This window comes from Urocitellus parryii, chromosome 11 (assembly GCF_045843805.1).
Source record: "Urocitellus parryii isolate mUroPar1 chromosome 11, mUroPar1.hap1, whole genome shotgun sequence".
NCBI lineage: Eukaryota > Metazoa > Chordata > Mammalia > Rodentia > Sciuridae > Urocitellus > Urocitellus parryii.
Window position 1 is genome coordinate 82,979,495 of NC_135541.1, and position 13,075 is coordinate 82,992,569.

The following is a 13,075-nucleotide window of genomic DNA, read 5'->3' on the forward strand; positions in this document are numbered from 1 at the left end:
ATATATGACTGGAAATTTTACAAAGGAATACAAATGACTATCAAACACAGAAAAGGAATGTAACATTATCAATGGCAATAAATACAGACCTCATAATGAAATAGCTTCTGAAAGTTTTATTGCCAACAACTAAGAGATCATGAGAAAGTGCCTGGACACCTTCAAGGAGACTAGACCAAGGACATCTCACATGTGATCGACACTGTGGCAACTGATGCTACTTCTAGGAAGAGAGCTGGGTGTGACCTCTGGACTGACCTCTCATATGCCCTGTGACCAGCAGCCACATTCCCAGAACATATACTACAAAGAGTCCCACACAAAGGAGGCCTGTGCCTAAAGCTCATAGCAATGAGGTTCTGAGCAGCAAAAACCTGAAGACCTCTCAAAAGTGCATAAGCAAGAGAGTGAGCAAGGCAACCAGGTACATCCACAGGCTGGCTCCAGTCAAAACCAGTGAGCACAGTGGGTGAGTTTAAGGACCACCACTCTTTGATGGCTATTTTTTTGTGTCCAGCTGGCAAGGTTATGGTCCCAGGTTGTTTGGTTAAGCATCAGTCTAGATGTGGAAAAATACTTCTTAGCTGTGATTAACATTGACTTTGAGTAACATAGGCTACCCTTTATAGTGTAGGTGGGCCTCATCTAATCAGTTGACAGCCTTAAGAGCAATAACTGAGGTTCCTAAAGCAGAAAGAATTCTTCTCAAGGCTGCAACATAGAAGACTCATCTGAGTTTCCAAGCTGCTAACTTATGGAATTGACTTGAGACTGCAGCATCTACTTTTTCCTAAATTTCCAGCCTGCTGACAAGTGCCATGGATTTCAGATTGTCTGCTCCCATAATATGAAACAACACATAAAAACTAATCTCTCTCCCATTCTCTCTCTCCTTATCTCTTCCCAGACTACACAGAATGCAGATACATTCAACAGAATATTTTTGTTAAATTAAAGGATCACTAAAATATTATACATTTATATGCATTTGTACACACACACAAACACATACACATACACATATAATGTTAGGAATACTAACAGCTGCAATAAAACTTCAAAAAAGCGAGAGAATAAGGACTCCTAAAGGTGGAAAGAGGCAGGGGGAAAGCGTACACTTCCATGAAAGTTGTTACACTTGAATTTTCAAGGTAGGTTTATGAGAAATAACTAAAAACTTAATAAAAGCAGGCCAGTATGGACAATGTAAGTGTGTTATCAATGTGAGTTATGGGCAATTGAATCTTTGGCATCTGTTATCTTTTGAAACATAGGAAAATTAGTAATCAATGTTTCAATGATGTGCATGGATTTCTGGTGGCAGTGGATGGAGGTGGAAGAGGAAAACAAAGGCCACATGCTGAGGAGAGGCACTTTCCCACACCTGTGCTCATTTTTCAGTCATCTGACCAGAGAACAGAACTGTGGAATCTTGGCTGTCCCTGGAGTCACCTGGGAAGTTCTTAGTGCCTGGATCTCACCCCCGACATCCCCATTTATTGGCCTTAGAATGAATTTAGGAAAGGACATATCTGAAGGCTCACCAAGGGGTTCTCGTTGCAGGTCTGGGACTCCCTGCGAGACAGGATGCTCTCAGGCTGCAGGTGTCTGAGCCCTGATTTAAATTTAGTTTCAAGCAAGTGAAGAGCACAACCAGATATGCTTTGTACAAAGAGTACAGGGCAGAGGGTAGAGGACAGATGAGCAAGAGGACAGGCTGGCAGTTGGATGCCCGTCTTGGTGGCTTTGGAGAAAGGTGAGGCCTTTGGGAGCAAATGTGCTGACTGTGGGGTGTGGAGGCCAAGAGGGAAAGATGCTCAGGGGTGTCTGGTGGGACTCAGGATTTCAAGCTGGTGATTAGGTAGTTTGTGATAAGTAGTGATGGTGAGCAGATTGGAACCCCTGGCCCTTTGATGTGCCAGCTCTGCAGCACCTGGGAACTCATTGCTGCAGAAAAATATTTGTTAATCATTGGATGGCTTGAGAGAAAGTTAAAAGCAATGAGTGATTATGGGCATGGTGACATATTCCTGTAATCCCATCAGATCAGGAGGTTGAGGCAGAAGGATCCTGAGTTCAAAGCCAGCCTCAGCAAAAGTGAGATGCTAAGCAACTGAGTGAGACCCTGTCTCTAAATAAAATACAAAAAAGGGCTGGGATGTGGCTTAGTAGTTGACTGACCCTGAGATCAATCCCTGGTATACTTACTCCAAAAAAATTTTTTTTTAAATAAATGCAATGTGTGATCTGTGCATTTTCTCCCAGAGGGCTGTTCAGGAAACTTTGCTTCTCATTATTTGGTTCCTTGTGCCATGTCTGTTGGTGGCACAGCTGTTCTAGAGAGCAGGATTGATGGTTACTATTAAACCCAAAGACTTCTCATGAGTTGTTCCACGGGGCCAGTTGCACTCACCTCTGTCTTCAGGTTTCCACAATGCTGGTGTAGTCCCATGAACATCTTCTTGGTTTTATTTTATCTGTTTTTAAATAAAAAGTGAGGATCTATTGAATTTTCACCTAAAGTCATTAGCAAATAACATTTTTCCCCTTAGTTCACAGTGTCACAGCAAACCATCTAAATGGTATTCATGGGCAGAGTAATTTTAATATTAATAAACTTAATGATGATTTAAAAGCAAATTAAAAATTTAATCTTTCATTAATTCATGACATAGTTATAGAAAGCCTAGTTATTATGACTTTAATAAAAGGTCTTTTGGAGATTATCACATTTTATTTGAAAAGAAACTGAAGGGCAAAATTTCTAAATCTAACTTGCAGTTCAAATCTTCCAATTTCTCCTCCTTTTCTGGAGGCAGGATGAAGCTTAAAGACTTCCTTTCACTCTTTTCTGCTTTCTTAGTATGGACTTCCCATCTCCTCCTGGCTGATGATTTATTTGAGTTTCTTAGGATGGAGGAGGAATAATCCAGGGGATGGGAAACCAAGAGCTGCAGCTTGACTAGACAGCGCATGGACAGGTACCCGGTTGAAGGGCTGCAAGTGCTGGGTCCAGGCTGCCCGCAGCCCCCAGGCACAAATGTTTGCCAAATTAAGCTCAGAAATACATCAGGATTTTTTAAGGGAGTTGGGAGTAGAGGAAAAGCATCTCTGGTTTGTGAGATCACATGAGGAGAAGATGGTTGCCTGGGCCGCTGCTCTGTCAGGTCACTGGCTCTGGAATAGAGCTCAGAACAGAAAAGGTCAGAGCCCAGTCAGAGGTTGCCTGCCTCTCGCCTCCCTGTAACTGTGCTTTGGCAGCCTGCACCTTCTGATGGACTCAGCACCAGTATCTGCAGCTGCTCAGTCTGCGAGAAGAGCTGTGTGAAGACAGGCATGTCAGGAGGTGTCAGGAGTAGTAGGGATGAGAGCCTGGGCCTGGCTCCAGCACAGTAGCGAGTCTGAGTCGCACCAGGTTGTAGTGACGGCTGCATGGCAGCCTGGCAAAATTCAACTGTCCTGACCTCTGAAGGTAAGGATGAGCTCACATTGTTTTGGGGACCACGCTGCATACCACTTTTAAATATGTTTATAAGGAACTGGCTTCAGAGATATCACCAGGCACTGCTCACGGAGTTCAATGGGAGGCCAGAAGGTAAGACAGGTTTCCAGAAGGTAAGACAGAAATATCCAATAAGATCCGACCCCTCACACAGTATCCTCCTCACCCTCTCTCCTGTACAATAAAAGGTCTGAAGGTCGTTACACCTCTCAGCACTGGGCTGGGGACACAGGGGTGACTCTGTACCCTGCTTCAATTCTGGCTGATGGCATTACTATAACAGTGCATGTCTGAAATGTTAGAGGGGCATTTATGATCATTAGAAATAATCAAGTCCACACCAAGGAAAAAAGTCTAAGAGAATATTCAATACTTTATAGCTAAATGACTTTGGGACCTTAAGATACAATATCCACGTGGTTCTTAAAGGACTCATAAATACTCAATTTAAAGGGGAATTATTAACATGGAGGTTTATGATCAGAGCATTGAAATTACATTGATCATGTCTACTCTGGCTCTAAAAATAAAAAATGGAATAATAATCCAGCTATCTAAGCGAGAAGGCTGCAAGCCATATCTTGCATGGTAAAGCAACATCTGAGATTGTCACAGATCAGGGACCCTGCTCCAGGAGACCTTCCTGGAAATGCCCCCAAGGACTCTCAATGGACCCAGCTTCTAGCCCCAACTCAGCCTGTCAGGGGGGAGTGTGCGCATCATTTGCTGTTAGATTTTGTTTCTTTGAGGCAGAGAGGACACATATCAGAGTGAGAGAGGTTGATGGAGGCAGCTTCTCAGGAAGAGATCTGCCCATGATCTGGAATGGGACCTTCCAAAGTTCTGGTTGTCCTGGGACAGGCATGGAGAATGCAAAACAAGAGATGATCTGAGGGTCTTTGGTGAGGGTTTACAGGATAGAGGGGTGGACCATGATGAGAAATGGAGAAGTAGAGTGCCCAGGCCTCTCCTTAGATACCTGCAGCTCCTGAGAGTGTCGAGGAATAACAAGCCGATTCAGACACCTCCTAGAATGGAAATGACAGAAAAACTCACAATTCCTGTCCTACCTACCCTAGGATCTGTTGGAAAAATACAGTAAGATCATCCTAGAAATAGATGAATTCTAGATAGGGCAGAGGGGTGGGGGGGAAAGGGAAGGGGCAAGGGTTAGCAAGGATGGTGGAATGTGATGGACATCATTATCCAAAGTACATGTATGAAGACATGAATTGGTGTCAACATGCTTTATATACAAACAGAGATATGAAAAATTATGCTGTATACATATAATAAGAATTGTAATGCATTCTGCTGTCATTTATTTTTTAAAAAGTCAATAAAAATAAATTTTAAAAAATGAGAAGCTAAAAAAAGAGATTAATAATAATAAAATAAAATAAAATAATTATAATAATTTCTCTGAAAAAACAAGATCATCCTGGAGACTAAAAATTGCAGTCCAAATGCAAGCTCCACAAAACACACATGAACATTGATTAATTATTTCCTGAATGGACAAAGCCAACAAATGGGCGGTGGTGCAGAGGAGAGAAAAATCACTTCTCAGCAACTAAAAAGAATTAATCACTGCCTCTCCTAAGACATTCACTGGCCATATTGGGTGGATTGGTACATTAGTTAAGAATACAGACCTGGGGCTCTCACTTGACTTCACACTCAGCTTTCTTACTCTCTGTACCTCAGTTTCCTCATCTACAAAATAAGACAATTGTGATATTTCCTATTGAATATTTTCTGTCATGATCAGAGGATGTAAAATACTTCATAAAAGAAAGACTGAGAGGAAAAACAGGGCTAGAAAAAGAATCTGGGCGTGGAGTTATTGTTTTAGACTTTGCATGTGAGGTCAGGAGACTGAACAATGCCTCAGGGAAAGATCTACACAGGGAGCTCAAGAATTGAGCCCCAAGGCAAACTGACTTAGGAGGTTAGGAAAACAGCAAAGAAGTTGCCTTTTACCTAAGATTGCACAGCCATTTGGGTTGGAAAGAAGCAGGACAAGAGTGTCATTCTGAGCTCTTGAATGAGCTAAGAGATCTTAAAACTGCTAATGTTATGCCAGATTCATGGGACCCCAGTTGATCTCCAGGCACCAAATCCAATGAAATCACACAAGAGTCTTTATTGCAAGCTCAAGCCTGGACTCACAACCATTCCCAATGCAGGAGTGAGTCCCGGTCCTTTGTTCAGTGAGATTTTATAAGTTTTGGGGGGATACTGTATGCATCACAACATCACACAGCAAATCATTTCATACCACGGGAAAGTCAAACAACAACTCTCAACATTGATTATTGTTAGACCACGACGCAAGAAAAGACCACTGACTCCAATTAAAATCAAATTAAAGCAAGCTTATTATTTCGACCGGCCAGGCTTCCTTGCCCCTCAAAATCGTGGGAGCCAAGGACAGCCCCGAGGCTTCTTTGTGGCCCAGTTTTATAGCCCAAAAAGTTACACAAAGGCGGGGTTACAGATAACAACATTCTGAAGAGCATAACACAAGTTTACATTTTTGCTGGCCCCAGCATCAGAATTTATGGAGATCTTAGAGACTCAGAGAGGGTTGTTATCTGGCCAGGGAGGGCCAGAATTTATGAGGCGTCACTAAGGTTTAGGAAAGGGTTGTTATATGGTCAGGGAAAACCGGACCTGGGTGAGTTCAGGGCACGGGCAGGCATTCCAATCAGCTTTACAACATCAACTAATGGCCAGGCCATACAGACATCCTGATATTTTTACAGAAAACAGAAATGAATCCTTCATAACTTGTGACAAGATGGCTTCTAATCTAATGAGATAACTAGGCTAGGTATATCATTAGCACATTCAATGGCGGGAACAAGTTGGTAGGGGTGATTGGTTAATACAAAAGGGGGATTTGTTTGAACTGATTGGTTTAGGCCATGAGGGGGTATATGTGCTATACTACATGGTTTCCCAACATGTTATCAACCACCATAAACTACTTGGGTATCATCTGGCATTCCAGGTATTTTCCCTGTTTCATGCTGATTGAAGGTTGTTAGGGGGGTTGCTATGGGTCCTCACCTAGCCTAACTGAGTCAGGAACACCTGGTGGCACAGACCTCTCCTGTTATTTACAGACAAACAACTCAGCAGGGTGGGTATGTGCTTAGGAGTGTTCTGTGGGTTTTTCCAAAGACAAGGGTCACGCCCTCTTCCTTAGGACAGGCCTTGAAGTAGAAGCTGCTGTTATTTATTTATTTTTAAAAATGGAGTTACATTAGTTTCTCACTAAGAGGGGTCTGGGGCTTGACCCCTCCTTTGTGGTCTTAACACTATCCAATAAATGCCATTCATGGGTTCGATCACATGAGGCCAAGAATTTCCAATGGATTTCACAGCAATGTGGAGGTCATCATTGACTTCAGAGTGCACTTTGAAAGGGAGGTGTGTTAAGAGGTTAACAGGAAAGTTGTGGAAGTTAAATTGAACAGTTTATTTGAACAAATAATATTCCTGAATATTTCTGAAGCAGGCAGTTCTCAGAACCAGGAGAAGGCTGGAGAGCTCTGCTCTGTAGATGGTGGGCATTTCCAGATCAAGCTGGGAAGTTGAGTACATTCAGGGCTCCCATGTTGAGAGCCAGGAGTTTGCCTTGCCTGGTCATGCATGGTCTGGTGCTAGGCAGCTTGTGATTGGCTGAAGCTCAGCTATGTGTGATTGGCTGAGACTTGGCTGCTTCCTTATACTACTGAGTTTAGTTTCCAGTTTGTTTTTGAACTACATTGGGTGGCTATTTGTTATACAGGAATTCAAAGCATGACCACAGTCTCTGATCAGGACTCCTATTCATTTAACATGACAGATGGGGGCAACAGCATCACTGAGGAGCATTCCAGATAGAGCTCAGAGAGACAGTCTACAGGTAGAAGAAGAGATTTGGGGAACTGAGCCACTGAGTATGGTTGGAGATGGGTGGGAGACGTAAGGGGGGAGCTGAGCCACCAGAGGAAGAGCAGCAGATCCCCATGAGTCTGAGGTCCTGGCAGCTTTGAATCCACAGTGTGAGCTTGTTTTGGTCCTCATTTCCATATCTGAGGCTGTGTAAGCAGGTCTCCTTCTTGCTTTGACACTGACATCCTTCAGACAAATTTCTAGAGGCAAAAATACAAATCGACATGAGAAAAGAACCACATACACTTGGGAGTGAGCCCAGGGCTTCTCGAAGTAAGAAATGTGAAAAGACCTGAAAGAACCTGAATCTTGCAGAACTAAACAAACAAGTCTAGTGCTGCCTGAAAGCTTCTGGGGTGACCTTCAATGTGCCTTGTGACCACTCTGGCTTCATGTTCATGTGGTCTATATACATCAAAATTAGTGGCTTGTTTCTGTCCTTTGATAGAAAGGATTTTCTATCAAAGGACTTTTAAGATTTTCACTGAATGTTCACTGTGCACAAAGAACTTTATAGTCAAGAAGATGTTGAATGGCCTAACTGTGTAAATCTCACAATACCTCAGGTACACAACAGATTTTTATATGCATCACTTTATTTACTATCAAAGAAACCCTAAGAAATAGGTCTTATCTTCCCCTTTTTTTATAAAAAGAAATCAGAAACCCAGTCCAGACAATGTACTTCACAAGTGGCCACGTCAGCAATGGCTCCCAGGCTACCTTACCCCAGACCCAGGGCTATTCCCAAATACAAGTCAGTCATCCCTTAGCAGTAGGGCATGTTCTGAGAGATGTGCTGAAAGGTGATTTTATTGTTACGTGAACATAAGAAACTGTGCTTACCCAAAATAAGGTATTTGCAACATCAGTAGGAAATATGATTTTGAGATTATTGTCATACACAAAGTCCATCAGATGTGGCACATGATCATTCAGCAGAAGTGGCACCCCTTTGTGATCACCACATTGCACCCCAAAGGCAAGGCCTGAACAGTGTTAGCACACAGGAGGAGGGAATCAAGGAGTCACCTTGGAGCTCTGTCCAGGATATTCTCTGAATCCCATACCTGTGTTCTCTTCTCCTCTCACACAAGGCTTTCATCACTACAGGGATGGTTTCTGATGCCCCCAGAAGCCTTTACAATGCCCACCTGGAGCTAATTAAGGTGTGGTTCAATCATACTGACATTTCTGTGCTTCTCTTTTCTCACCTGAAAAATTAGAGGGTTGAGCTTCATCAAAGTTGTTCTTGAACCTTTGAGGCCAGAATCACTTCTTTGAGGGTTTGTGGCTCTGCTCCACGTAACTGGATAGCTGAAATTTGGATTGTTGTATAAATAAGACATTACCTTGTTTCCTTGTAATGAATGTGTTTATAACTATCCCTTCTACTAGGATGTAGAAAAACATTTCATCTTACAAGCACCACTCAACGGACTTTGCCTTTACTTGGACATTTTGGCTCTGATCTGTCATTGTGGGAAGAGAAGAGATGCAGTCTTTTCAGGGCAGAAATCACTTTAGTTCTCTAACTCTGCCATCTCCATGTTTTCTCAGTTAATAAATTACATCTCATGTTTATTTTTTGAATATTCTTTTTTCAGTATATAAAAAAGAATGAATTAAAATAAGAATGAATTAAATTTGCAATTACCAAGGAATAAAGGAGTTCCTGTTTAAAAAAAAAAAATGATGTTAGCCGGGCTCAGTGGTACATGCCTGTAATCCCAGCAGCTCAGGAGGCTGAGCCAGGAGGATCAGGAGTTCAAAGCCAGCCTCAGCAAAAGTGAGGCGCTAAGCAACTCAGTGAGATTCTGTCTCTAAATAAAATACAAAATAAGGCTGGGTCTGTGGCTCAGTAGTGGAGTGCCCCTGAGTTCAAACCTTGGTACCCCAAAACATAGGTTTTTATCTATTGAGGAAATATACCTATTTTTCATATAAATGAATTCAAGTAAATATGCTTTACACCAGTCAAGTCATCTTCAAAGTAAAAAAAAAAAAAGAAAAAAGGAAAGCTTTCTTTACCTGAGCAGTCTATTACCATGATATTTCCATGTACTTTAATCATAATTCTTTAAAAATATTGGGGAAATAACTGGAAAATCTAAACCATAAATTAATCACTAAACTTTTCTCTTTTTGAAGGCTTGCAAATAGAATTTACATATCACTTTCTGAGTAAAAACTCAGGTGCATATGATTAAAAAATACAACCTTTGACAGTGTAAAATATCACTTTTCATAGAGAAATTACAAGACAGTGTCTGATCTTTGTATTTTGAAAGAAAAAAAAAACATTTCTTTTCTATTATTCAATTTGAAGCAAAAATTCCAAAATTGTTTTATGAAAAAACTTTCTTTCAACCCAGGGCTGTACTTCTGAGAGTTACACTTCATGGTCTTTTCCATTCACATCTGACTGAAAGCAGAATGGCTGCACCATTTTAAATACATACAAAGATATAATGAAGTTAGGCAGAGGAGCATGACATTGCTTCTCTTATTTATTTATTTATTTATTTATTTATACTTATTGACCTTTTTTGATTTATTTGTATGTGGTGCTGAGACTCAAATTCAGTACCTCACACATGCCAGACAAGTGCAATACCACTGAGCCACAGCCATAGCCCCTGCTTTTCTTCTTTTGACATATTTCTTTCTGGGTCCTCTGAACTTGTAATTTCTGTTTAAAAATGTCCCATTAATTCCTATTAGGGAGTTACTAGTAAGGAAAATTGCATGTTAGCTTCTATCAATCTGTATCAATAAGTGTTAACCATTCTCAGTTAAAAGCCCTCCTTTTAGCCCTACTTATGTGAAAACATCATGCACCTCAGCAAACCATTCAGGAAATTAATGCACTTCAGCCTACACAAGCACTTGTTGATGCATATTAGCATTATAGATTTTAATTAGAAATAATGTCAGTCTTTTCTTGCCTGCATTGTAGTGCATGGGCTGCCATCTGCTTACAATAATGAATCTGACACTCCATGTAAATTGATTTGCTACCTCTCTTGGCAGCATAATGGCTTGAATATTGATCCTAATCACAGAGCAGTTGCAGGTATTTCATTGAATACCAACAGGACAGATTGGGCGCTGTGGCTTCTGAAACATAGTTGGAATGACAGTAGAAACAAAGGTGCATTTTTCTGTCTCCCCCACCCCTGCACCACCAGGTTCAACTTTCCCCCTCTCAGAGTGGCTGTGGGTTTCATTATTTCTCAATATTTCAGTACAACTAGAAACACAGTCAACAAATTTAGTGAGCAACAAGACTCAAGCGTAGAACACCTAAGCTATCCCTACCTGGCTCTCTCTGAGAGATGTCACTCCAGTGACCAGAAGGGCTCTGTGTACCAGCCAAACCCTTGATATCACTGCCCAATATGGTAGCCACCACACATGTTGCCAGTTATATTTAAAGTAATTAAAAGTAAGTGAACTAAGAAACAAACTCCTCAGGTCACAAACAGATATATGTTCAGTTTTCTGCACATTCAAAAGATGAAACAATCCCACATTTTCAGTGATGGATGAATGGATAAACAAAATGTGCTGTGTATACACAGTGGAATATTATTTGGACTTAATTAACTCTAGTACATTTTGCAAATTAGATGAACCTTGAGTACAGTACACTAAGTAAAATAATGTAGTCACAAAGAAAAATATTACGTGATTCTCCTTATATGAGGTTCTCAGAATCATTGTTTAGTCCAAACAAAGTTTTACATTTACAAGATGAGAAATTCTGGGGCTGGGGTTGTAGCTCAGTGGTAGAGTGCTAGCCTAGCACATTCAAGGTGCTGGGTTTGATCCTCAGCACCACATAAAATTGATAAACATAATAAATGTATTGTATCCAACAACAACTAAACACACACACACACACACACACACACACACACACACACATATATATATATATATATATATATATATATATATATATATATATTTAAGATGGAAATTTCTGGCAATTGATGTTGGTTATGGAGGCACAACAATGTCAATGTGTTTAATGTCACAGATTTAAAAGTGCTTACATAGCAAATGCCCCCAATGCTCCGGAAAAACTGCCGACCAACACATGCGGCATTCTCCCAGACCCCAACAGGAAGTCCCTCCTCTGGAATTCCCTCCTACCGCACTTTCCCAACAAATGAGGACTCTCCAGGTATCCCTTAGCAGGCCAAGGTGGACAGCAGGTATCTAATATCCATAAGAATGCAGATCTTAACATAATCATATCATCACAATGGCTTGCTGGCTTCACCTATCAACCAAAAATGCCATGCATCATACTACTTGGCTATGGCTCTTAGCAATTAGACTTCAGGTTTAACCACTTTTGTTTTACTTTTGTTATAATTTTAAAAAGACAAATTACTGTAAATGTTAAACCTGTAGTGTGGTTTGATTCTAGAAACAAAATCTTTCTATTGTTTTATAATAATTTGAAGCTGAGAATATTTTTTAAAATTTATGTTCATCAGTATAGAAAAATAATTTTTGGAATATTTTTCCACCTAGTTTCTTGAATTTTAAATGTCTGCATCATATAAACACACACACACACACACACACACACACACACACACACACACATATATATATTAGATACATAAAATTATATCGATATATAGATACTATATCTATATATCTATGATATAGACATTGATATATACACATAGACAATTTTCTAATTACCACCTCATAATCACTTTTGTGCATTTATCTTTACTAATCAGAAGACTGAAAGAAAATCTTTTTAAGTGCATTTGCATTTACTTCATTTGCTACTGCATTTATTTCAATTAATAAAAGTAGTGCAACCAGCTTTTATTGATCATCCTTTTGATTCCAGGCTGCTGAGTACTCAGGAAACCAGAATTCTTAGACATACAAGACAACACTCCTTTCAAGCTCATGTTCCAGTGTTGGAGACAAACATGTCAACTGTGACTCAGTGAGGAGCAGTGCTTCTAATGAGGAGAATAAGCCAGGAGAGTGGAGGCTTCCTGAGGGCAGGCAGTGCCCTTCCAGCTTAGCAAGATCTGGGGGGCCCAGGGGGCCAGCACTGAAGCCACCAAGCATTCTATGCACAGGGGCTCGTACAGACAGACTACTGAAGCAGTCGTTATAAATGCACTCAGGTTAGAAGTTCTGCTGACAGGTGTATGCTGGGACAGGTGGGTGTGGTTGTGTTCATCTGTATTCTGAGTACAGGAGGCAGAGCGTTCCAGGTGGGCAGGCTATCTGGCATTTCTGTAGTTGTGCCAGGACATCCTTGTGACTTGAGTCTGGCCCTTGCAGAAGCAGCATGAGCAGACATAGTGACTTGCCATCACCAGAATGCTAAGAGGCTTAGGAGATGAGGCCATGGCTAATAGGGAGGACAAAGAGGACATGGGGACCACGGCTCAGAAGGAATCAGCAGGAGGCAGATGGAAGGCAGGTGGAGAGCACAGAGAAGGTGGGGAGAGGTTTCAGCTCCTACACAGACCAGTCTGAGAAGGTGGGAAGTCATCAGGAGGTGGGTTAAGATGCAATGGCTGACCCTGAACAAGGACACCTGGGGCCCAGGGCAGTGGGAGTGGCTGGGAGAACTGA

The 13,075-nt window shown here is 41.2% G+C and overlaps 1 pseudogene; it reads left to right on the forward strand.

The window, feature by feature from the left end:
- Positions 1 to 13,075, forward strand: part of LOC144249315 (rho GTPase-activating protein 29-like) — a 573,679-nt pseudogene that overhangs the window by 41,924 nt on the left and 518,680 nt on the right.